The sequence below is a fragment of the Balaenoptera acutorostrata genome, chromosome 1, assembly GCF_949987535.1.
Source record: "Balaenoptera acutorostrata chromosome 1, mBalAcu1.1, whole genome shotgun sequence".
Classification (NCBI taxonomy): Eukaryota; Metazoa; Chordata; class Mammalia; order Artiodactyla; family Balaenopteridae; genus Balaenoptera; species Balaenoptera acutorostrata.
The window spans coordinates 40,159,690-40,185,023 of NC_080064.1; the positions used below are offsets into that span (position 1 = coordinate 40,159,690).

The 25,334-nt window shown below is 36.1% G+C and overlaps 1 pseudogene; it reads right to left on the reverse strand.

The window, feature by feature from the left end:
• Positions 1-25,334, reverse strand: part of LOC103006024 (putative selection and upkeep of intraepithelial T-cells protein 1 homolog) — a 43,208-nt pseudogene that overhangs the window by 16,316 nt on the left and 1,558 nt on the right.

Here is a 25,334-nt window from a genome sequence, read left to right on the forward strand (position 1 = left end):
GGGTCTTAATTTGTATTTATGTGATGACTACAAATATAACTCAGTGAAATGCATTGGGAAAAGGAATACATTTAATCATGATATACTTGTCTTCTCAGTGCAAAATGAATCCAAGGCAATGTATGAGTGTCTACATGAGACTTTAAGAGAGTGAACTTTTATACCTTAATCCAAAATACCAGAGAAGGAAAAGTTTGACGTGGACCTAACAACTCAAAGAAAGATTTCTGAAGAAGGTGGGGTTTGAATTGGACTTTAAGATAATTAATGTTTTGGGCTCAGAAATTAGGAGAAAATAAAGCAATAGGGGGCAACACTCAGTGATGCTAAGGGATAGAGTTTTTGTAAGAAAGGCTTGTTTTTAAGCAGTCTTGATTCTCTCTTAGTTCCCCGGTGATTTGAAAAGTTCCTTTGTAAGATCTGAGTGGTGGATGAGAACTAGGAACATGCTAATGTACTTCTCTGATGACACAGTTAAATGAATTGTAGAGTCTGAGTTCAGCATATTTCTGAGAATGTGTTGTATCTGGAAATCCTTGGCTTTCCAGCAGGACTGAATTTTTATCATATAAGAATATTTTGTTCAATATTATTAGGTCTGAAGAGTGAATTGAAAAGGACATTTTTTTCTAGGGTTGTACAGGTACACAGATTATTCATTTCCTTTTCTTTAAGCCTAAAACAATCATGGTCCATAAGGTAATTCACATATTGATTTTAAAATATATATATTAATACACTATTATAAATTGTTACACATAAATTTTAGAATCACAGGCACTATATTAAGTTACGGAAAATATTTAAAATGATTTAGGAAAATATTTGTTTATTGCCCTCTCCTTGGGCACATCTAGAAATGCTTAAACTTATTTAAAACATCAATGTTGCTTCTTGGAGAAAAGAACTTCACTTAATTGAGATGCGGTACTGTTTTTCATGGCCAAGGTGTGTGACAAGATAGTAAATGAGCTCATTAAAGTCACCTTGTCTTGGGACTCATTTCCTCGTTGGTCATTACTGAGTTTTGATAAACTAATTTTTACTGAAGTGTCAATATTTTGTCATCCCTGAAACATGACATTCTACCACATTGTCCCATTACATTTTAGTAGTGGTCTGAGGTTGGTTAAAGCAGTCGTATAAAGTTCAGTGAACTGGATTTTGAAGAATCATGGCCAACACAACTAGTCACAAGAGGGAGATTTTTTGACTGAGCAACTCTTTAGCAGTCAGCAATTTGTACCAAAGGAGCAACATGAGATTTAGTTTAGCAAAACTTCTGATAAAAGCAGTAATGGCTTCAATAACCCTATATGTCTCAGATATTTGTACCCACCATCCCCTATTCTGATGGTTCTCTAAAATATTAGTATTACAGAGAACTCTTTTACATTTACTACTCTATAGTTTTGTTTTCTTGTGCAACATCATCTAATTTTCCGCTTTCACATATTTCTGTTAAGTTGATGATTTCGTTATCTCACTTGTCATGACCTAAGACCAGATCCCGATCCAATTGCCTGCTACCTATCTTTACCATAGACACATCAAAATCAATACCCAGAATTGGTACGCCTTCCCCTTCAATGCTCTGTAATTCTGTTTTCCGCACTCCTATTTTTCTATCTTGATTATTAGTATCTCTATTTTTATGATCTCTCAAAAAATAAACCTGGGCATCGCTCTTAACTTTTTTCATCTTCTCTTTTCCTGCCCCCAACACATCCACTTGTTTAATCAGTACTGTTCATTTTTCCCTCAAAATATGTCTTTTAGAAGTACTTCTCACTAATGAGGAATTGACGAATCACATTGGGAACTCCGAGGAGGGCAAGTATATTAGAAATTTTGGAACAGGGATGGGATAGGAATTAACACCATGCATTTGAAAAATCTCCAGATGACAACCTAGCTGTCAAATTAAAATAAAATGTAAAATATACCACAAAAATGTTTAAAATATGGGGTAAATTACATGAAGACAATAAAATATAAGAAAATGATTAATAATACATTATTCAAAACTATTATTCTGATGATAGAGACTGTTTTATGGACAAAGATAAATGAACAGAATTGACTTAAAATACTGAAAATCATACTATATCAACCACAGTATATCAGGGATGATTCTTAGAAAAGTAAGGGGTACAAATTGTTGCCAAAATTCTATTCCTGGAGTTTGAGGTAGGGCAGACATTGAATATTAGTGACAGTATATTGTGAGTCATAGATTACAACAAATATATTTCTCGATACCTCAAGTTTATTTAAAAACATACAGAATTGTCTCTTAAGTAGGTTATAGATGAGCTATTTTTAAATAACTCTTTTTTAAATCTTTCATAACAGACTTTTCAATGGTGCACTTTTTTTTTTCTTGAAGGGAAGGGGAAAAAAAAGGAGCAAATTTTCCTAATTATTTGACAAAGCTAGCATATATTGATATGCACACTGTCAAAGAGCACCAAAAAAATAAATACAACTTTTGAATTTAGCCAAGAATTATACATATAGTACTTGTAAGTGAAATTAAACATTACATGAAAATTAACTTCTAGCTCATCCAAGTAGAGGATCAGAGGATCTTTACTATTAGGAAACTTATTAGCATAATATAATGCATCAATTATTCCAATGAGAAATATGATAATGTTAATACAGTTGATGCCATTAGAGTTATTACATTTCAAATGAGTTCCTAATTCAAGAATTAATCAGAAGTAAAATGTCTATTTAACATTACATATATTAACTTTCAAATAGAGAGTATTGGAAATATCAAGTATTATTATTATTAAGTAGCTAGAGAGAATGTTCCTTATTCCTGGCATTAACTCATTTAAGAAGGTAGGTAGGTATGCCTGTAGGAGATGGCCTAAGATACAGAATTTTAAAATGAGCCCTAGATCAAAGAGTAAAAAACCCCTGTATTTTTGAGATGTTGTTTATATTGGATACCATTGGTAAAAACTTTGGAAGAAGATCTGAGTATCCTGTGGTTTGACTGATACTACACTTCTAGTGGAGTCTGAGGTGAAGATCTCTGAGTCTATATACACCAGAAAGGGGTCATGTTTCATTTGAGAGTATACCCTTACCGAGTCAAGAAGCTAGATACAAACCAAGAAACTAGAAAATGAATTTCAGAAAGTAAAATGTAGAATCAATTAATATAAAAACAGAAATCAAATAAAAAGTGTTCAGATTCCCAACAAAAAGAACTGATTTTTCTCCTAGTAAAACAGACACACACCATTGTTAAGATTTGTTATGAAAAAAAGGGACAGGTCATATATAAAAATATAACAGGAAGGAGTAGATAGTTCTGCCTCAAGCCATGACAGAACAAGTGGTTCCTGAACTCTTCTTTGAGAACTACTGAAAGAGATGAATAAAACACGTATTTATAAAATGCTTGAGTACATCAGTGAAAATGGTAAAGTAAGAAACTTCAAAAATCCTTCCCTGGTACAGACTGAATGTTTGTGGTCCACGCCCTTGCCCAAAATTCATATGTTGACACCCTAACCCCTAATGTAACTTATTTGGAGATAGGGTCTTTACAGAAATAATTAAGGTTAAATGAAGTGATAAAGATAGGGCCATGATCCAGTAGGATTAGTGTCTGTATAAGAAGAGACATGAGAACTCGTACACTCTCTCTCTCTCCCCTTGCTTGCACAAAAAGAAGGGGTCATGTGAGCACACAACAAGATGGTGGCCACCTACAAGCCAGAAAGAGAAGCCTCACCAGAAACTAACCATGCAGGCACCCTGATGTGGGACTTCCAGCCTCCAGGACTGTGAGAAAATAAATGCCTGTTGTTTAAGCCACCCAGTTTATGGTATTTTATTATGGCAACCTGAGCTGATTGATACTTTCCCTTTATAAAACTGTAAGTAAACTAGGAAAAAATGCACCAGAAATCAACTTTTTTCAGACCTCTGGAAACTAACCACAAGCTTGCAACCAGGGGAACACTTAATCAGAAAAAAATAGTTGAATTTCAGTAAGAACAGTGAGCTTTGTGGCATTCTAACTGGCATTCTAACTTAACCTGTTCTTATCCCCTGCTTTCCAGCTCAGTGGTAACATTGAATATAACAGCCTGAATTCCCCTATTAGTACTGGAAGAGGGAGTAAAATGGACTTCAGTAGCAAGGGTACAAGCAGGATGGAACCCACATGCATGAAGTAGACCCTCACTAGGATGAACTGAAACCCATATGCATTCTTATTGCTTTTGACCTTGTTGAAGAGAGTATGTTGCAGAAGCCAGAGCCCTTCATCACAATTGACACACACACATTTGGCTTAGGACTCAGAGAAGTTGAAGGCGGATTCATGGGAAAGTAGAGCAATTGCAGGTCTAGCTTCTACATCATGCCAATGAAAGGAATCAGCAGATCAGCAGCAACATATACAAGCTACAAAAATGGCTGCTGCTTCCTTTCCACCCTCCTTCTCCCAGGAATTTTCCTTATGGCCTACCCTAACTGGAAACATAAATGAAAGGGCATTCTGGAAAGTGTATTCAAGTTGACACACATTTAAGGACACGATCACAATGTCCTTAGATCAATTTTTTATTTTTACATATGAGAAAGGACAGAACCCTCTGAACTTAAACTAAGGGAAAAAATGGACAATAGAAACAGACCTAACAGACTAAAGTTGACTGAGATAGTGAAATTAGCTGATAAGTTTAAAATAACTTTAATTGATTTGTTCAAGCATGCAGAGGAAGAGATAGATAACATTACCATAGAAGTGGAATCTATGGTAGGAAAATATTGGGGATTCCCAGGAGGAGAAAATATAACTTCTGAAATAAAAAACTCATTAAAAAGAGTTTAGCAGCATATTCAGCAGAAAGAACATGGGATTAGGGAATTGGGAGACTATTTAATTGTAAATATCCAAACTGAAGAACAGAGAGGAAAAAGAATATAAAATAAAGAAAAATTCATAGGGATATAAGTGAAACAGTGAAAGGATATAACAGATATGTAACTAGACACCCAAAAGCAGAAGATGTATTTGAAGAAATAATGACTGGAATGCTATTTTTAAACCCATGTATTCATGGAGTTATGTGAACCTCAAGCAGGATAAACCATATCAAACACATCGTAGTCAGACTATGGAAATCAAATTGAAACAAATCTGTTTAAAGCAGTCTGAGAATAAAAGACATATTGTCTTCAAAGAAACAACAATAGGACAGATAGCTGACTTTTCAACAGATAATACAAATGGCAGAAAATAATGGAATTATCTGTTTGACACATCGGAAGGAAATAAGTTCCAACCAGGATTTTGTTCCAGATGATGCTATCCTTTAAAAATGTAGGTTAAATAAAGATGATTCCATAGTGGCCTTAGAGAAGTAATTCTACTTTAGTTTAAGGAGAAATTTACAGACAACGAAATCTCCTGGTTCTTGAATCAAATTAAACAATGTTATATGCCTTTATCCTGGCATAAAAAGCTCAGTCAATGACTGTATTTCCGTAAGTCAGTATTTTTGCTTCAGGACTTCTAGCTTTTTAGGAAGACTATCTCCCTGATATCTACCACGTTGATTTCCCTCTGAATGTAAACTTCTTCCAAGTTTCTTCTAGATTATAGTTGGAACTTGTTTCTGCCCTTGGCCTTTGTTATAACTTCAGTCATTATGAAAGCCAACCCTGAAATAAATTTATATACTAAAATTTTCCCTTGTGTCACTTATCAGAGTAAGTATTCTGGCTTCATTTGGAAACTTTATGCCTCCTACACTTATTTTACAAAATCATTCTTTTAGTTCAATGCACAAAAGACCTGTTATCTGTTTATTTAATTTTTAACTGTAGACTTTCATGCTAATAGCCCTCTGATGCATTTCCCTGATTGACGTCAGATTTCCTCTGATAGATATGTAATTTATGAGCTCCAAAACTACCAATAAACCATAATTGAAGGATGTAGAGAATTGTCTTTTAGAGTTCTCTGCTTAGGAATTTTTGTCTGATTTTCTTCTCCAAAATGATTATTTACTGTAATTTGTCTTAAAGTTTACTCTCCTTACCCCTTTACATGGATGTAGATTTTAACACATCCTAGATAGAAAATTCTAACATTCAGAATTCTCCAGCCAGGAAGAAGTCTGTCTCAAGATAATCGTGAGTTCACCATACTTGGGAGTATTCAAGCAAATAATTGACAGCCTAATTAAAAGATAAAAGAAATTAACGGAATTTCTTCCCTATGCTAGGTAACTTGATGTTTGAAGTCCTTTGTCTATGTGTTATTATGGGACTCCAATTACTTTGTTTTCTTAGCATCCTCAGAAATCCTTAAGCCACAGCTGTGATTTTCCCATATCTTTCAGTATATCTGTATACAGGGAGTGATGTCTAATTACAGCCATATGCTGGCTCTACTCAAAATCACTTGAAACTCCAAGCTCTGCCACATCTCTGGGTCTTGCTCTTCTTCCTTACTGATCCTAATTTCTAAATAACTCCATATAGAAGTAAAAGTAAACAAGAACTTAGAGACAAGGGTTAATACTGCTTTTTCAACATGTTCCTGTTAGAAAATCCTGGTTTCCTAATTTTTACATTTCCTTTCTCTTTCTTCCATATTTCCAATTCCCACCAAATGCTTATTGGATGAAAAGTGTGCTGTAAAGCATATTTATACTCATGATTAGTATAGCCATGCTAATTTTATTACTGTATTATTTTGGACTGATAAATGTGCATGGCAGATAGTGTGGGTGCTCTGAGGTATTCTTTCTCTGCCTCATTTTAAAGTCCTCTGAGATTTGTTTGTCATTGTTGTATGATTCCTTGTCTCAGATAAGTTCAGATAGGAAAAACATTGATCTGGATTACATTTCCAAGATCTTCTACCTCAGTAGTCTTGGTTGAGTTCTAGGTATCCAGGTTCTCATGCTATTTAGGGTTGCTTTCAGTAAAAATTTTATTGCTTCAACACCCTTATCAGCATTAAGCAGGAATTAAGGTTCATCTTTACTGTGAATTTATAAGTGTGTGTGTATATTTTATAACATTGTGTGCATATGTCTATTTAAAATTTCATTTTAAGGCATTTTTCTCAGCATTCTTTTGCATTGGCGTGTAACACTTTATGTGTCATTCTCCTATTTCCAATTTTTGGTACTAAATGCAATGCTGCTAAGAAAATTATTCAATGTGTCTCCTTGTATAGGAGCTTCAATGAGATGTATGTGGAATTTCAGAATTAAAGGCTATTTGAATTTTCAGCTTTACTTGATATAGCTGCCATTTATAAAATATACCTGCCAAGTATCTTGATGAATGGATCAAATAATGAAGGAAAATGACAGGAGGCACAATACATGCAAACTCAGAGTTAAAGGGGAAATTGAAAATTCATTTGTATTAAGCATTATAATCCTGAAATATTTTCAAATGACTATTTAGATTGATGATATTTATGTAAAGATAAAAATATATCTGTGAGATCCAATTTAACAAATATTTTATAAGCCACTAATATCTCTTCTCATTGGTTAAAACTGACAGATGGAAACTAAGGTAGTAGAGGAAAAAAGCATAAAAATTGCTAGAATATGGACAAAGTTAAAATGTTCAGGAAACTTTTTGTTGTTGAGAAAAATAGTTAATAGACTGATAAATTTTATACCTTTTAAACTTAATTTTAAATTCCCAAATCTCTAATGGGGTCTCTAATATTGCACAAGTAGAATTAAAATATTTGAACAAGAGAAGAAAAATATATACTGAGAAAAATCCAATCTATCCCAAAGAGAACATTAAGGAAAATAAATAACAAAGCATAAAAAAGATGAGACAAATAGTAAACACAAAATAAGATAGTAAATTTAACAATGTTCATAATCACAATAAGTTTAAATGGACTAGGAGCTCTAGTAAAACTTAAAAAATGAATTTAAAAAATCCAGCAGTATACTATTTAAATGAAATCTAATTAAAACTTAAGACTACAGAAGGTTTAATTATAAAAGGCTAGGGAAAAAATAATCCCTAAGTAATAATCAAAAGAAATCTGATATAGTTGGATAATATACAAAATAAGATGAAAGAAGTACAGAGTTTCAATATCTAATGATAAAAATTTCATTCTTTCCAACCATAAATAAAACATTAACAAACAGTAATCACATATTATAATTACAGAAGTCCAAAAACTTTAATAATAAGTACCATACAGGCCACATTCTCTGATGACACTGAAATTTAGTTGGATATCAATTTTTAAAAAAATATTTAAAACAATTTAAAGTCTTCTAGAAATTCAAAAATATTTTAAATAATTATCGGTATAAAGAAAATTATATATAAAAATTTACACACAAAGGAAATTCTGGAAAGATAGAAAATGTGACCTAGAACCTAAATCTTCCTCTTTCTCCGCATAGTAATAAACAGAGAAACTTTTGGGCCAACCCAATGGATAGCTAAAACAAAATCCACTGGGAAACATTACCAACAAAAACTAAGTGCCAATGTATATTCATGAATAAAGATATACAAAAGATTGGAGAAAATGTGAGAAATAAGTGAATACAGGCAAAGAAGATTCAAAATATGTATAATAGCAGACATTGGAATGCAAAGCCAGATCAAAAGAACAAAACAAATACTAAAAACTATAATTCAAGAAAACCTTCCATTAAAAAAAAAAAAACCACCCAGATTTGATGCTACATATTAACTAAGCACATCACATGCAGAAGAATTCAGACTCAAACAATCATTAGCAAGACATGTTCTATTAAAATTCCTGGACATTTAAAGTAAAAGAAAAATATCCCTCTGGTCACCTAGCCAAACAACAAGCAACATGAAAGGAAAATAAAATCAGATTATGATCAGATATTTCAATAGTAATACTTCAAACTAGAAGACAGTAGTGTGACAGATTTAAGATATTCAGGAAAGTAAATAAAACTCAAAGATTTATAAACAGAAGAAATGACTTTGGAAAATAAAAGTTACTGCTAAAAGTTACTGCTATTAAATGTAGTAGTTACTTTTAGAACTAAAATGAAATGAAGGTTAAGAACATGAAAAATGTTTAATATCATAGTTTTTAAGGAAAGGCAAATTAAAACCACAGTGAGTTACTGTTATGCACACATTAGAATGGCTAAAAATGCAAAGACTGGCCTTACAAGTGTTGACTAGAATGTGGAGCAATTGAAAATCTCATTCACTTCTGGTACGACTTTCAAATGGTATAACCACTTTTAAAATAATTGGCAGTTTTGTAAACAGTGAAGCTTACACATATAATATGACCTAGCCATTCCACTACTAAATATTTAACCAAAGAAAATGAAGACATATACAATCATGCAAAAACTTACACGCAAATGTTCATAGCAGCTCTATTTGTTAGAGCAAAAACCTGGAAACAATACAAAAGTCCATCAACAGTTGAATGGTTAAACAAAGAGTTGCATGTCCATACAATAGAATACTATTCAGCTGTACATAAAACAACAAGGACAAATCTGAAAATAATTAATCTGGATAAAAGAAGTGTGATAAAAATGAATATGCCCTTTATGACTCCACTTAAATGAAATTCTAAAAGATACATACTAGGGACTTCCCTGGTGGCGCAATGGTTAAGAATCCGCCTGACAAGGCAGGGAATACGGGTTCGAGCCCTGGTCCGGGAAGATCCCACATGCCGCAGAGCAACCAAACCCGTGCACCACAGCTACTGAGCCTGCGCTCTAGAGCCTGTGAGCCACAACTACCGAGCCCACGTGCCACAACTACTGAAGCCCACACACCTAGAGCCCATGCTCTGCAACAAGAGAAGCCACCACAATGAGAAGCCCGCACACTGCAACAAAGAGTTGCCCCTGCTCAGTGCAACTAGAGAAAGCCTGTGCACAGCAACGAAGACCCAATGCAGCCAAAAATAAACAAATAAATTTATTAAAAAAAAAATACATACTAATCTCTGTTGACAGAAAACATATCAATGTTTGCCTGAGGATGGTGGTGGGGAGAGAGTAAAGAATGGATTATCAAGAAGTACGAAGAAAATTTTGGAATTAATGGATATTAATTATATAGTTTAAAGGGTGTATGGATATGTCAAAATTCATCATATTGTACACTTTAAATGTGTGTGATATAATGTACAACATTATACCTGGATAAAGTTTTAAAAAAGAGAATAAAAGGGCTAACTCTCTCTATATAAAAACAGGGAGAATTAAAGGAGCATATGCAAATTCTTTGAAATTTTAACAGTACTTTGAATACGCCCTCTCGTTACCTTACATCCTCCACTGATTTTGATAAGTCAACCATGAATGGTGTGGTTCCCTTGTACATGATGAGTCTTATGCAGATATATATATACCATAACTTCTTCATCCGTTCATCTGTTGATGGTCAGTTAGGTAGCTTCCATGTCTTGGCTATTGTAGATAGTGGTGCTATGAACATTGGGGTGCATGTATCTTTCCAAACTAGAGTTTTTGTCTTTTCTGGATATTTGCCCAGGAGTGGGATTGCTGGATCATATGGCAACTCTATTTTTAGTTTTTAAAGGAGCATCCATACTGTTCTCCATAGTGGTTGCACCAATTTGCATTCCCACCAACAGTGTAGGAAGGTTAAGTATTAGTGTTTATGTACTATGCACTAATTTTTAGAAAGTTTTGGTTCATGGTTCTTATCTTTATTTTGTGGATGACCTTTTTATTCCTACTTATTTCTTTTTAATTATTTTTTACAGAATATTAATATATCTTTCAACATATATTTTGGTAAAAGTTGCATAGTTTTGGTCTTTGCATCCCTGTATTTTCAACTTTTCTGTCATTGAGCATTAGTTAAGTCTCTTGTAAACATCATAGATTTGAAAATAGTTTTCTTTCAATGGACATGTTTAATTATGGATAGATATGACATTTAATTACTGATGGGTATAGATTTATTTCTATTTTCAGAGTTACTTCCATTTTGCCCTGTAGATTATTTGTTTTTATTCCAGTCATTCCCCTAATTTGTTGTCTTCTGTCTTCTGATTACTTTGTATCTGTCTTCTGATTACTTTCTATCCTTTTTTTTTTTTTTTTAAGTTAACATAGTTTGCAGAAGAGCTACAAGCGAAATGCAAACTTGAGCGTACAAATATATTTTACTTGCCCTCCACCTGGCAATTATTTGGCTTTATATAAAATTATAAAGCCACAGTTACTTTCTTTGGAAATCTTAGCATATTGTTCCTCTGTAGTCTCTTTATCCACTGTCCCAGATGAAACATTTGATGCTTGTTTAATCCCTTAATTTTGCAGGAAACCTGTCAAGGAAATAAAATGTACTTGAGGTATTGTCAATTCAAATTTTACTAAAGGCAAGTAGCTGAAATAAAAACATGTTTGAGAACAAATTGATTTCCTCTGAGATGCCAAAAACATCTTTGGAAAAGCCATGAGAAACAACTTTTATGTAGAAGTCATTAACTTGAATTCCCTGGCTTAAATCAATGAGAGGGGAACCTCTGCTGGGAGAAAGTGTACAAGGAATAAAGGCATTCTAGAAAGGAGTCTGATTTAATTTGCACAGTATCTCTTTGCAACTGAAGTAAATGAATACCCCGGTGAAAATATAATCAATAATATATATTCACTCTCTCTTTCTTTCTGTCTTCTCCTTCCCCCACTCTCTTCCTGTACCCTCATAACTCAGATAACAGTAAATCACTATATGTTGTGTTTGTTTGCTTGGAAAAGGCTATTGCACAATAATAGTGATGCTTACATCATAAGACACATCAGAAACTGCAGTAGATTTGTGGATTTGCTTTTAAAATTTTTCTAAATATTCTTATGCATCCCCTTACCCTTCTGGAACTTGAAAAATTGTGAAACATAAGAGACATCAAAATGGAGTAATCAACTTTTCAACACAGGAGAAGAGCTAAACTCATTCAATGAAAGGGTGCAGAGAAAGCAGTTATTGAAAAAACAATGAGATTCATACTAAAACCCTAACACAAACTTGGTAGAACCGGAGAAAACATTAAGACAAATTGTAGAAAATTACTTTAGGGAAATTATTTTTTCTTTGTAAAACAAAATTGACTTGATTATGGGAAGTGGTTGATTTTTTTAAATTTAAAAATCTCATAGCTAATTTAGAGCATTTCAATTTATGGTCAAGTTTGACCATTTTCAATTTTGGCGTGTCAGGAGGTTGCTGCTATAAACTCTATAATATTAGCAATGTGAGACATATTAATAGAGTGTAAATGGTGACAAGTAGAGTGAACTGGGTCTTTTCAGTTGATTACATTGTATAGTCTCTCTTTCAAATCAATTAATGTATTGTCTTAATTTTTTTAAGTAGAAATCTGGGAAAACCAAAAAGATAATTGGCAAAATCTTTGAGCGGCTAATGCAACTCTATCGTTGGTCTCCATGGGATACAGAGGAGCAGTGCTGAGAAGTGGCCTTAGGGTGCCAAGTGGATGAAAACAGGATTCGTTTTTAACAATTCTGGTCCCCTCCACTGTGAATGACAGTAAAATTTCTCCTTGATTCTAACTCTTCTTTTAATCCCACTGGGTCAGCAGGTAAACCTGACTTTTTTTTTAACATCTTTATTGGAGTATAATTGCTTTACAATGGTGTGCTAGTTTCTGCTTTACAATAAAGTGAATCAGCTATACATATACATATATCCCCATATCTCCTCCCTCTTGCGTCTCCCTCCCACCCCTCTAGGTGGACACAAAACACCGAGCTGATCTCCCTGTGCCATGCGGCTGCTTCCCACTAGCTATCTATTTTACATTTGGTAGTGTATATATGTCCATGCCACTCTCTCACTTCATCCCAGCTTACCTTTCCCCCTCCCTGTGTCCTCAAGGCCATTCTCTACGTCTGCATCTTTATTCCTGTCCTGCCCATAGGTTCTTCAGAACCTTTTTTTCTTTTTTTTGTTCCATATATATGTGTTAGCATACAGTATTTGTTTTTCTCTTTCTGACTTACTTCACTCTGTATGACAGTCTCTAGGTCCACCCACCTCACTACAAATAACTCAATTTTGTTTCTTTTTATGGCCGAGTAATATTCCATTGTATATATGTGCCACATCTTCTTTATCCATTCATCTGTTGATGGACACTTAGGTTGCTTCTATAACTTGGCTATTGTAAATAGAGCTGCAATGAACATTGTGGTACATGACTCTTTTTGAATTATGGTTTTCTCAGGGTATATGCCCAGTAGTGGGATTGCTGGGTCGTATGGTAGTTCTATTTTTAGTTTTTTAAGGAACCTCCATACTGTTCTCCATAGTGGCTGTATCAATTAACATTCCCACCAACAGTGCAAGAGGGTTCCCTTTTCTCCACACCCTCTCCAGCATTTATTGTTTGTAGATTTTTTTATGATGGCCATTCTGACTGGTGTGAGGTGATACCTCATTGTAGTTTTGATCTGCATTTCTCCAATAATTAGTGATGTCGAGCATCTTTTCAAGTGCCTCTTGGCCATCTGTATGTCTTCTTTGGAGACATGTCTATTTAGGTCTTCTGCCCATTTTTTGGTTGGGTTGTTTGTCTTTTTGATATTGAGCTGCATGAGCTGTTTGTATATTCTGGAGATTAATCCCTTGTCAGTTGCTTCATTTGCAAATATTTTCTCCCATTCTGAGGGTTGTCTTTTCATCTTGTTTATGGTTTCCTTTGCTGTGCAAAAGCCTTTAAGTTTCATTAAGTCCCATTTGTTTGTTTTTATTTCCCTTCCTCTAAGAGGTGGGTCAAAAAGGATCTTGCTGTGATTTATGTCATAGAGTGTTCTGCCTATGTTTTTCTCTAAGAGTTTTATAGTGTCTGGCCTTACATTTAGGTCTTTAATCCATTTTGAGTTTATCTTTGTGTATGGTGTTAATGCACAGAAATCTCTTGCATTCCTATACACTAATGATGAAAAATCTAAAAGAGAAATTAAGGAAAAACTCCCATATACCATTGCAACCAAAAGAATAAAATACCTAGGAATAAACCTACCTAAGGAGACAAAAGACCTGTATGCAGAAAACTATAAGACATTGATGAAAGAAATTAAAGATTATACAAATAGATAGAGAGATATACCATGTTCTTGGATTGGAAGAATCAATATTGTGAAAATGACTCTACTACCCAAAGCAATCTACAGATTCAATGCAATCCCTATCAAACTACCAATGGCATTTTTCACAGAATTAGAAGAAAAAATTACACAATTTGTATGGAAACACAAAAGACCCCGAATAGCCAAAGCAATCTTAAGAAAGAAAAACAGAGCTGGCAGAATCAGGCTCTTGGACTTCAGACTATACTAAAAAGCTATAGTAATCAAGGCAGTATGGTACTGACACAAAACCAGAAATATAGATCAATGGAACAGGATAGAAAGCCCAGAGATAAACCTACACACATATGGTCACCTTATCTTTGATAAAGGAGGCAAGAATATACAATGGAGAAAAGACAGCCTCTTCAATAAGTGGTGCTGGGAAAACTGGACAGCTACATGTAAAAGAATGAAATTAAAACCTTACTTTTGAGTGGATGAATACTGGGTACAGGCTCCTTTCTGCTTCCCTGTATCATTAACCTGTGCCTTTGGATGCAAAGATATTGATTGGGTTGTTTTCCTTAGTGGCAGAAACTAGGCATGAGAAACATAAATCTGTACTGTAGGAATCGTGGACTTGTCCTTGCCTTTGTTTATCTCAAAGGGTGGAATGTTTCTCCACATTGGAGAGGTAATGAGGATCTGACTCCAGGCCAGATTCCCACGTGTGATTCCTTATGTCTGACCATAGGAAATTACAAAGGCTTTGCGTAGCAGACCCCATGCGGGAAAGCTGTCCTCCCCACACCAGACTTGGTGCAGAGTCAACGCCTTGCACTTTCTGGAGGAAGCTGCAGTCAAGGACTAGGTCTCTGGCCCCCAGCAGCCATGCTCATATGCATACCTGCATTCCCAGTCCAGGTACCTCCTTTTGGAGGCCTCGTTTTTGGGGTCCTCAGCTGAGATGCTTTTTAGTCGCCTCTTCTGAGACCTTCTTTTATTGGGAGACGGTGTCTTGACTAAAAGCTTCTCCTCCACTCTGACTCAGTATTTTTCCATTCTAGCCCTTCTCTGTCTCTCCACCCCATCCGCTCTCCCCTGGGTCCATAAAATTGTAGGAGCCTTTTGTTCAGTGTTCTTTATAGTGAGACACAATTTCCCCCACCTGTGCTGCATGTCACCTGACCCTTACCCAGTGCTGTTCTATGGGGGAAATGGAACTGTGAGGACCCACCACAACTCTCCTTTTTTGGCCTCTTATACGCCCACAATAAGGGGATAAAAGCTTGACTGTTACTTTTAGTTTTGCTCGTTGTCCTAATTGGCCACGTCAACATCTAGCAGCTCTCAACAGGTAGTACAGAGAAAGCCAAGAGTCAATGGATGCAAAGATGAAAAAACAAATACCCATTTTTGTGGTTCTAGGTTATAGGCCTTTTTTTTGGTTTAAGTAAAAATAATTTCTCTGTATTGTCCATAATAACTTATCATGGATTTGCATTGTATTTGGGGGAAAAAGTCTGCTAGTAATTAAGAGTACATGTTTTCATAACCTTGCATACATTTTATAATGGAACGTTTTAGGATTGTAGATTACTGGTGGAACACAAGAATTAAAATTTTTCTTCCCTTGTGACTAATTCTACATTTCCTTCCATTTTTTATAAGAAGATTATGTCTGCACAATAAAGCCAGGACTTTCATCGTTGGGCATTAGTTAGGGGATTTCAAATTAGTTAGGGGATTTCATTAGTTCACATGCTTTACCGTGAACATAGGCTCATAAATCTTCCTGTCCAGCCTTTGTGGACATCTACAAGTTTCTATAATATTAAATTATTATTATTAACTATGATATTAACTTTTTAATTCTGCCTTTGAGATCAAAATAGAAGAAAACATCTAAACCTCACAAAGAGCTCAGTATTGAATGTTTCTGGATGAAACACTTGGGCCTTCCAATTTTACTTGAGAGAACTATCACAGGTGTGAAGTCAGAAATGAGACTGTCACTGGAGTTTGAGGCACTAATACTGCACTTGTAGAAACCTTGGAGCCTCAAGGCAGCTACAATCAGAAAGCCCTTATAAGGCATAAGTCTTCCTCCTTTCCCTCCCTCCTCCCTCCCTCCCTTCCTCCCTTCCTTCCCTCCTTCCTTCCTTCTTTCCTTCCTTCCCTCCTTCCTTTCTTTCCTTCTTTCTTTCTCTCTTCCTTTCCTTTTTTAGGAAGGAACTATATTGTGTACATTTCTTTCAGTGATATCAGCTGATACCTCTATGAGATTTTGAGAGAACAGGTAGAGACAGTGAGAGGCAGTAGAGGTAGATGTTTCAAGAGATACAGAAGCAGAGAGGAAGAGATAGACAGATTTCACTGGGGTAGAATCTGACCACTTCTGGTCTTCTCCCCCTCTGATTGTCTCCCTGGTGTGTGTGTATGTGCAGGTATATGCATGCATGTGTGTGCATGTGATATTTATTGAGTGTTTACCAGGCACAATGTTAGACCTTTTACATCAAAATTCCTAATCTTCACAATCTCATAATTATCTTCTGCATTTCGTGGAGGAAATAAAACTAGATCAGAAAGGATAAGCTATTAACCTAAGGTCACTCAGCATGGTTAAGTCAGGATAAAAACCCAACTCTCTGGATTCAAAAACTATGTTCTTTTCATTAAGCAACCTTTCTTCTCTAGCCTGAGTAAAACCTGGTCTCAAAATCACCTTATTATTATTTTTTTTAATAAACAGGGTACTCCCCTCACTTCTCTTTTCTTTCCTCCATAATCATATTTAGTTGAATTTAGAGTTATCCTGAGAATATTATCATCCTGGTTTGGCCAGCTTCATTACATGTGTAGTTTCATTACATGTGCCAAAGACATCATGTTAGAAAAGTACACATTCTGGCAAGAAAATCTCTAATGTATTATTCTCACATCAAATCCACCAAGAGCTTTGCACATTAACAGATCAAGAGAAAATCTACAGGTCTTTGTTTCTTTCCCCAGTTATTAAGGCACAAAGACTGGAAAGGTCACTTTTGTAGAAACCCCAGGAGCCTCAAGAAGGCTACAGTCTGAGATTGTACCTGGAGATCAGTTGGAAGAAAGATGCCTTCTGAGTTACCACCCTTCCCATTCCATTTACCTCTGAATCTAAAGGAAATAAAGGAAATGACCATGGTGATAAAGACCATCAGAACACACAGGATCAGAGTCATATCTTCCAACTACATGACATCCAACTGGAAATGTGGATCTGAAATGGGGACTGGAAAGAGATGCAAGAATTAAAAGGGTCACAGAGGGAAAGGAGAACTGAATTACAGACCAATAAATTTACTTTTCACATTCCTATTGCTCCATACTTCTGGGCTTATGTGAGGGTGAAGGAGAAGTAGGCTGGGTTATGTGGATGATCCTGGAGATGAGTACATTTGGCCTAAGTCTGGAAGAAGGCTGCAAAGAGGCAGATACCCATTCTTCCACCCAAGCATCATGACACTTGCTCTGGTTGGCCAGAGTCTGAAGGACAGATAGACACATTATACCTTTATCTTCTTTATGTGGTGCTGTAGCCCCTCAAGAATTCTAGATCTCTTGAGGAGTATGGTGAAGTAGAATAGTCTAAGATGAACAGAATCTCTGAGATGAAAGAGATCTTAAAATTCTCAAAAGTCATCCTCTTATCTGGAGCAGAAGTCTTCTGTAAAGTATGTTTTCTGGATGATTATAAAAGTGGAAAACACCCCTAACTCATAATACTGATTAATATGTCTTGTGATGGGAGCACCATTGCCAACAGTTAGGGTATCTGTTTCATTACTGGACAGCTATGTCTATTAAAAATTACTTTCTTATATCAACCCTAGTTTGTTTCACTGACATGATTGTTCACTGATTCATACTACCTTGTAGAGAAAGACAACCAAGGTGGTGAGGATGAGGAAGCCGAAGTTAGGAGTCTTAAATCCATGTCCTTGAAATAACAGTTGAAATAATTGATAATATTCTCATTGGAGAAGCGAAAACTCGGAAGTCACCAAGGTTGTTGCCCACATGATATATTCCATGTGGTCTTAGACTGTACAAATGAAGGCTAAAGCGTTCACCTAATTAATATCTACTTTCCCCTATAATTTGATATAAATTCTCTGCCCTTAACTAGATCAGAGATCCCTTTTATAAGGGTAATAGCATACATTTTTAAAAATAGCAAAATTGCCCTGGGAGTGTGTGCATAAGGATCAGAGAGTGGAGAGTCTGTAAGTCTCTCTCTTGGTCACATACCTCTATTTTTCTCACACTAACATTTAGGAGAACTTCAAGCCTCTTCCCATAAGGGATAGAAAATACTTTAAAACAAAATTGAAAGAAAAGCTTGGAAGTAAGATAGTACAAAGATGCTAAGAGTATTTATTCAGAGGATTGTGTGTGTGTGTGTTTAAATCTAAGCTGAGTTTTTAATTTTCTTTCCTTCCTACATGGCTAGGAAGCATGTCTTCTAAGCATGGCTAGAGCTGTCCATGCTTAGAAGGAAAGTTAAGATGATGGTGGGGTGCGAGTGAAGAAAGACATGACATAAGCTTAGGAGAAAAGGGGAGAAGGATGATGGCAAACACATGTAGCAGATGAGACACCAGAGAGGGAATTGAGACAGAATCCCTAGATTATGCTAATAGTAATGATAGTAACAATAATATCATACATTAGTGTTGTTTGTACTATGTGCGAAGCCAGGCTAAATGACTTTGATATATTGACTAATTTAACCTAAAATAACCTTATGAAGTAGGCATTATCATCAATATTTTAAGGATGAGGAAACTGCAGTTCAGAGACTTTAAATAACTTACCCAAGTTCACACAGGTAATAGTATTGCCAAGAAGTCTGACTCTAGTCTGGCACTGATTCTTGGAAACAAATGGTATACATCTCTTGCAGATTGAGAGTCTTCTGCATCTCTTGCAGAATTAAAACGTACAATGCTTGTGGAATTTCCTGGCAATTCATATTTGTTAAATGAATTGATAAAGAGATTTCTGAATTGATAAACCTCAAGAAGGAAAATCAGTCCAGAAAGGCACAGCAAACAGAAAGTTGCCTAAATAGGGAAGAAGGCTGCTAAATGAGATAGTTGTAGAGGAAGCAGTACCTTCAGGGGAAAGTCCATTTTAGGTAAAGAGAAGAAAGTTCAGTAGCAATTATAAAAGAGGTTAGTGGATGGGTGTTACCTGCATAATTACCAGGAGTTGTGAACAGTGTGGATGGAGGCCTCTGTGATCAATGACTCAATTTTAGGTCCTCAAGGTAGAGCAAGCAAAAATAAAATTTTAATTCCCAGATTCATTCTTAAGGATTCCAGGTCTGCTTCAACAGTGACAGTGACCTGCAGCCTATTCTTGGGACTTTCAGTTATATCCAATGGAAGCCTCATAAATCGCTAAATGCCCAGGCTATATTTCCCTGTAATGATAAATTCCTTTTCACAAGGCTGCTATGACTAAATCTCTCTTTTTTTTTTTTTACTTTATTTTTAGTCTTTTCATAGAGGAACAGTACACTACAGTTGTTGAAACAGAGGGCTAAGGAGTCTAAGTGCCTGGCTGGGGTCCTGGCGCCACCATCACTTAACTGTGTGAATAGCTATTCAACTTCTTTGTGTACCAGATTTTATCACAGATAAAATCTAATTCACTGAAAATTAAATATATTAATCTTATAAAATGCATACTGCACATAATAAATATTTAATATATACTAGCTATTATTATAGCATCTTGATCCTTTCCTCCAGCACTGATGGATACGGCATTTAGTCTGCTAACATGGTTAATAAGCAAGACTCAGATATGGACTTTCTTAGAGTAAAATATAAAAGCACTTTCAGTCTGGTCTGGTTTAGGGTATTTTGTCTTTATTTCATAGGAGAAAATTAATAAATAAAATCCTCTGAATTGTTCAGCACTACTTTGTGACTTCCGCATTGTGATTTTTGGCTATAGCTACAGCTCCAGCTATAATAAAAAAATTACCTTACCTTGCTGATCATTGACATGTATACATAATTTCCATGGAGACCTCAAAGATAGAGCTGATGACACATTTTAAAATACGTTGGGTTCAGCTATCCTCAAACTTTCACAATTGCCTTTTCAATTTCACCCTCAAAGAGAGTCAAAGAGGAGAAGGATCAGTTTCAGTTGTCCATACAGACCATAAACTTAAGCAAAATATCTGTGGACATATGAATTATTTTGAGAAGAGGACTTTTTTACTTTACACCAGTCTCTAAAATAATCTATGACCCCAAAAGTTTAAGATATACTGAATTATTATCTCCTCTAAGATTCAAGTACAGGAAGAATTGGCATATTTTATTACGTGAAATGATGGCTGGATTTTTGGCAAAAATATAGTTATCACAGTGAAAGAAATATATTCTTTTGCTATGGAGGAGAAGCATCAGCAGTTTGTATCATTAAGCCCATAAATTCTGGAGGCTGGAATCCAAACTCAATGACATGAGATCCAAAAGTTTATTGTTCATGGAATTCAAACAAATATTTGAGGTACAAGAAGCTCAGGCTTTCTGATAAATAGCCTGTTACTCTTCTTCAGCTAAATGTTTTGCCAGCTACTAAACACTTGGGAAAGAAGATACTTTCATGAAGTTCTCATCTTTCTGGTCCCACATCCCTCTTTTTTTGTGATGCAAATAGATAATGAGGAAGACAGTCACACATATTGAAGTCAAGACTACCGGTGTGCCCACTGACCAAGGAGGTATCACATTGCAGGAGCAATCTGAAGGAAAAAAGAGATAATCATCAGTTATTGGTGTGGAGACACTTTGCACTGGGGGAAATGCACCAAGAAAGCAAGAGTTATATTTTAATGCCATCCCTTTGTATTTATTTAGAATAGGACCAAGGGAAAAAAATATAGCTAAGGCTTAGGACTAGAGGATCCCAAGGATCTAAAGGCTTAGGTCTAAAGCTGTTTGTCACTGAGACAATAAGCAGAGCTGTTTCTAGGATGGGACCAGTTTTGGGCTGAGCCTAAACAGACCCAGAGAAAAGCAACTTATCTTTCTTTTTCTCTATCTAGTCCATCAATCAACGTGCCTCATTTGGAGGATGAGACAAAGTTATGCACTAGTCCTTGTACTGTCTAGATTCAAAATAGGCCAGAGTAGGTTAGGTCTGGAGACCTCTGAACTGCCTAAGAGATCATAAGAGCTCTGGAAGTAAGAATTTCATCAGTGGAAGGGTGGTTAGACAGCATTTTGTTTAAAATCTTATTTAGCACATGTCGTGGTGTCACTTGGCTATATAGCCTTTCCATGAAAACAGTCTATGACGGGAGTGCTTACTACCACAGGTCATGCCCAGTCCTCTGCTGGAGAGTATTATGCACAGTCTAACTTAGTGTTTAAAATATGGGATACAAAGTCTCATGAGCATCATGGTGGCATAAGATAGCCCTCATTTTTATCTCCCCATCAACAACAAAAATGTGGCATCCATGCATAAACAGAAGTACCTCTAAAGGATTTGTGGGACACAGCACCATACACCAAGGGACCCGGGAGGAGTCTTGCTCACCTGTGTGTCAGGTAATAAGCAGACAGTATTTGGTACCTGCTCTGGAACATACAAGAGACTGTGAACTGTGGCTCCTCTCAGCTGTGCTCCTGGAGAACATGCAGAACATTGACCTACCAAGAGAGAGTCTTTGTGGAAGTCCAGGTTTTCAGGCAGAAAGAGACCTCAGAAGAATGTAGTCTTGAAAGATAGAGCTATACAAGAAAGGATCTGTGCATTTGAAGCTTTTAAAATTGAGCACACCCTCAAATCAAACAGCTATTTTATTGTGTCTTAAAATTTTTCCCCAAATCCTCCAAGTCCATTTCCCCCAATACAACATAGTTAAGATGGATGAAAACTTCCTCCCTAGGAAGCATAGGCCACCTGGTGTAACTCTCCCTGCATGTTCTATTTTCCTGATGCCGTGGACCATTAAGTGACCTCTGCTCTGCTGTTTCTGCCCTGTGTAATTAGCACTTTATTTCCTGCCCCTGACGGGGTCATTGGACCATTTAAGGAGTCAAGTAAGAAATATGTGTAAACTGTGTTACATGTTAAATGCTAAATGTTAAAAAGATCTCTCAGTTTGTTGGGAAAGCTATCACCATACGGGAAAAAAAAAGGATTTCAATTTGACTGAGGTACAAGAAAGCCCAGGCTTTCAGATAAACAGCATTGTCAGAAGCTCCACGGCTAAAGAATATCTAGGACCAAGGAATGATGAAGGGCGTATGTCTAACATTTGTCCAGAGAGTTTAGAACTTCCTGAGGTAGATGGGCTTGGGAATCAAGGGTCAGGCAGCTTTAGCTCTCCCACCCCCACTTTATATCTCCTGCCCTTCAAACCCACTTACCTTGTAATCTGTAATATAAATCGACACTGGGCACCATGATAAATGTCAGCAGCAGAACCAGAATTATGACCAGATCAGTATCCAAATTGTATTCCATGGAAACAGTTTATCGGAAATAGATTCATCCAAAGCATTCAAGACACCATGACAGTGGGATATTAGACCTAAGCCAGTTTGGGGAGGTAGTTATAAATGGGTGAGTGAAAAGTGACAAAGAGTCCGGAGTGGGACTGAGCCAAGTGTGATTAGTTTGAGACTGGAGCAAAGGTGAATGAAGGCTGCTCACCCCAATTCTTCCCATCCATTCTGTCTCATGTTCTCCCTAAGGCAGAGCTGGGTTCTTCCTACTAAGCCTCAGACCAACTCAGTCCTTCAGTCCTTTTGTCTAAGCAACCAATATATGCACAGTTCTGAATTCTCCAGTGTATTCACTGGGTCTGGCATTATTCTTCTTGAATACATTGAGACATACGTTTGCATAAGCTTTCCTATTCATGTGAACAAGCATCTGCTTTGGTTTGCTGGTTTGCACATACTGGGCATAGACACCTATCATTTTGTTTGGGAATCTGATGTCTTTCTGCCCAGAGAAATAAACACAAAAATGTTCTAAAAGTAGTAAACTGCTAAACCTGTTGGGGACTTATTCCTATTATAATAATCTTGAATTGGTATACCCCTCTCAGCATCTGTCCAACATTAATTTCACAGACATATACAAATACTAATACATGTACATTTACTTAGCAGTTTCCAAGGCACTCATTTTATTTTATTTCAATCATTCAAGTATTGATTATTTATTGCTTACCTACTATGTGCTGTGCAATATTTGAAGAAACTGGGGTATATTACGACAAAGATCTCTATCTTCATGTTTTAGAAAGGGAGATAGATAAGTGACAATAAACATAATAAATAAGTTACATCGCAGTTTAAAAGGTGATACTACTATATAAAAAAGAAAAATTAAAAGATGGTAAGGTGATAGGAAATGCCAGGTGGAGAGGGTGGTAAAGGTTGCATTTTTTCAAGCTAGTTTGTCAAAGTGGTCCTTACTTACAAGGTGAGACTTGAGTATAGATTTGAAGGAGATAGGTAATTTATTGGAATTATAGCATTCTGGGAAGAGGGAACAACTGGAGCAAAGACCCCAGGCAGGAGCAGTTCTGTCATGGTTGGGGAACAGCAAGGAGTTCTTTGTGACTAGACTAGAGGAGACACAGAGAACATTAGGGGATGAGGTCAGATAGGAAACGGGGGCAGAGATAGTGCAGGACATTGTGGGGCATTTTACTTTGAATAAAATGGGGAACCATTGCAGGGTCTTGAACAGAGGGTGACATATTTCTCATGTTTTAAATGGATCCTCCTATCCACGTGTTGAGAATATACCTTAGTGGACAAGAGAAGTAGGGAGAACTTTTCAGTTGCTATTGCCAATGTTCAGACCATGGGTGATGGTGTCTCAGACTTGGAGGGCAGCAAAGGTGGTAAGAAGTGGTGAGACTCTGGGTATATTTTAAAGGTAAAGCTAGTATTATCTCTCGACATGTGTGATGTAGAAGATAAGAGAAAGATGGGAGTCAAGGATGACTTCAAGGATTTTTTTCTGAGAAAATAAAAATAAGTGTGACTGGGAAGGCAGTAAATCACACAAGTTGACAGGTGATTAAGAGTTTAGTTTTTGATCTGTTTGATTCAGGATATTTACTAGACTTCCACACTGAGATGTTGAGTTTAGAGATGAGACTAGAGTTTGGGAGAGAGGTCTGGGTAGAAGATATCATTCGAGGAATTCTTATCATATTGATTTTATGTAAAGCCATGAGATAGAATTAAGTCACAACAGAGAAAAAAGACTCAAAGACTATGCACTGGGAAACTCATATATCAAGAAGGCGGAGTGAAAAAGATGAAGTAGCAGAAGAGAATAAGAAAGAAGACAAGAAAGATGGTGAACAAAGCCAAGAGAATATAATATCCTAAAAACCAAGTGAAGAAAGTATATTAATTTTTCCCTTTAGTTTATAAATTTGATGACAATGGCCATCATTTGAAGAACAAACACACAAATCTCACTTGATAGGACAATGTTTGTTCCATCTTCTTGGCCAGTTACAGGTTTTGAAGGTAGCAAGTGACATTCCCATAGGAGCTCCATCTTAGAAGAGGGGTCATCTTCAGGTTGAACGATTTGTCAGTATCCTGTGAGTGGAATTTTGATGAAGGTAGAATGATCTCTCCTCTGCTGTCTCTCCATTCCATTTGAGGTTGCGGGAACCAACCTCTTGAATTACACTCCACTAAAAGACCATTGGTATTAGGAGGATGCACAGGAACCTGCGTTTCCGGGCTTGTAGCTGGTTGGGAAGAAAGGGGAAAACAATATTTAGGTGAAAGGATGGGGAAACATAAGAGAGAAAGAAAAGCCCCCTTCTTCTACTTTAAACCTTATGCCCTTAGGTATACTGATAGTCAAACACTGTGGGACTCTGATTGCTTCTACAAGCTAATCAAAAGGGAAAAAGGCTAAGCCAGACTGAAGGGTTATGATATCCAAATTAACAACCTGGTCCTAAAAAGTCAGGAGAGGAAATGCCTGTTTGTTTCATTTATTCACTTAGTCAGTCAAAAATATTTATTGATTATTTACTAAATCTAGGAGACAGGGCTAGGTCCATGGACATAATGATGAACAAAAACAATCAAGATCTCAGTCCTCATAGAAATTATAGTGTAACATTTTTTCTTGTATCTTCAT